The following is a 2,563-nucleotide window of genomic DNA, read 5'->3' as shown; positions in this document are numbered from 1 at the left end:
ACGTGACCTTCAAGCAACTATTCAAGGTCATACTAATGACACCATCTTATGTCCCCCTCAAAACCATACAACTTTTGTCCGAAACATTTTTTTCTAAGATCAAAAATAAAAAAGTTATTTGGGGTGGGACATCAAAATGGGACACCCTGTATACATTTTTTAAATAAACACAACTTTTTCTTTTCTAAAAGGGCGGAAACTTATTCTCATACCCAATATTATGATACAGATTCCTGTATATATATAAGTACAGGTGATTCGAACGAGTACGAGCCACATACGGGCAATTTTTTGGGGACCTCCCTACTAACGCTTTTCTTTTTTCGACGTAAGTTTTCCCTGAATAACATCGCGTATAAGCTCCTCGTCTATGATGCAATTCCGGGGTGACGTTCGCGCTTGGCGACGAAATTGTACGCTATTCGTGAGCATTGACGCAGAAGTTAAGCTTGTATGCGTCGCATCGCGACGAGGTCAGCACTTTGTCCGTCGCGGTGCTCTTCTCTAACGGGACCGCGCGGATGTAAGCTCACCCCTGTCGCGAGGAGGCCCCACCGCCGCGTGGGTCAGCTTATTTCCCCCCTCCACTCCTTAAATTTTGTTGCTTTTCGCGTATTCTCGTGATTATTAAGCGTCGTTTTTCTTTTTGAAATCACGCATGGGAAATCGAATTGATCATTTCGCAAAATGGACGTACGCTGGAAACATCCCTGGACTTCGATCGTGTGCGGGCCGACCGGTTACGGGAAAACGATTTTCGTAAAGAGTTTTCTTCGACATTTGCCACTCATGTCCGACGTGAATTTTCAGGAGTTTTATTTTATTACGCGGAGTGGCAAGAAGCCTATCGTCAGTTACAATTCGATCTCTCGTGTAAAAGTGGACGAAGAACAGAGCAGGGCAAGCGACAGCGGTAAAGCGCCGATAAAGAAGAATATAATTGAATTTCGCGAGGGTTTACCTCGTCCGGAAGATTACTCGAATGATCCGTTTTCTCCAAAATTGGTGATAATCGATGATTTTATGAGAGAATCGTCGAGCGACGCAATTGTTGATCTTTTTACTAAAGGCAGTCATCACAAGAATTTCAGCGTTATTCTTATCTCGCAGAATCTCTTTCATCAGGGCCGTGAACAGCGTGATATATCTCTCAATGCGAATTACATAGTAGTTTTCAAAAATCCACGTGATCGCGCTCAAATTCGTCATTTAGCGCGCCAAGTATATCCCGACGATCCGAAATTTCTAGAAGAGGCATACTACGACGCTACGTTGAGGCCTCACGGCTATTTGCTGCTCGATCTGAAACAATCAACTCTGGACGAGTATTGATTTCGAGCGTGTATTTTTCCCGAAGTTACGACTCATTACGTCTACCTGTCACGTAGATCATTTTCGAACGGATTCGTATAAAAGACGAGCACGTGTGATAGTACCAGTCAGTCGTATGTTTTTCTCGCGATGAAGACGAGTGACAAGAAATCGCACAGTGCGACGAAAATCGCCACACATTCGATCGGTAAAAGAAACGCTTGTCTTCTCGCGGCCCTCTATCATCTGAACAAAAATCAACGCACGACCTTCCTACGCGCCGCGGACGAAAAACTTATTCGTTGTATCTGTGAATGTGTTTTTAATACACTCAAAGGTAACGTCTCGCTCGAACGTTGTGAAAAAAATCGGCTAACCAAATTCAAAACGCCTCTGCGTCGTATCTTTGTAAAACGTGGTAATTGGAAGGATAAGAGAAAGCTGTTGGTGCAGCGAGGCGGATTTTTACCTTATATTATCGGGCTTATATTATCGACCTTATTATCGCTGATTATGGAAGGAACGAAATAGGATAAAACGTTATGGAGAGGGCCAAAAAAATGATTTTAATTTCGACGGAAAATCTCGAAAGAATGCAACATCAGCTACGTCAGAATCCGACATCGTTCGCTGACGGAGAGTCAAAAGAAATCGCAGTACCGCAAAATTTGAATAACGCAGCGAGCACTAATAGCACAGCGCAAACTCCCGGAACTCATCTAACACGACTCGATGCGGAGATGGGCCGTATTCTTAATCCTGACTGGCCACGCGACGAAAGTGAGAGATGGAAAATGTACAGAGAGGCATTATGGCGATTCCTATGATTTATCCAAGAAACGCGAAGGCAGAAAGACGTCCGCAGCGAAAATGCAAAAGACAACGCTACACGAGATCGTTCCGCTGATAATGAGACGACGAGCGATGACGGTTTTCATGATCTCACGCAAACATTCAATATACCGCCAGCACATTCCACCAGTAACACCGCTATTATTACGAAAAATTTTGAAATTTCGAGCGAGCATAATCATGCGAAGAATAATCACGCGATGAAAAGCATTGAGGAAATAGGGGAAAGCGTACCGAAATCTTATCGTAAGCATGCACACTTACTGATGAAACATTTGATTCGAAATGCTATACCTGATAGGATTAGTTGGGACGAGCATGGAATCGTGACTATAGATGGCAACGTCGTGAAAGACTTGAATATCACTGACTTGATAAACGACGCGATGCGCGAAAGAAA

Source organism: Trachymyrmex cornetzi, unplaced genomic scaffold, assembly GCF_001594075.2.
Source record: "Trachymyrmex cornetzi isolate Tcor2-1 unplaced genomic scaffold, Tcor1.1 scaffold485, whole genome shotgun sequence".
In the NCBI taxonomy this organism is placed as follows: Eukaryota; Metazoa; Arthropoda; class Insecta; order Hymenoptera; family Formicidae; genus Trachymyrmex; species Trachymyrmex cornetzi.
The sequence above is the reverse complement of the archived record's forward strand: the minus strand, read 5'-3'. Positions refer to the sequence as shown.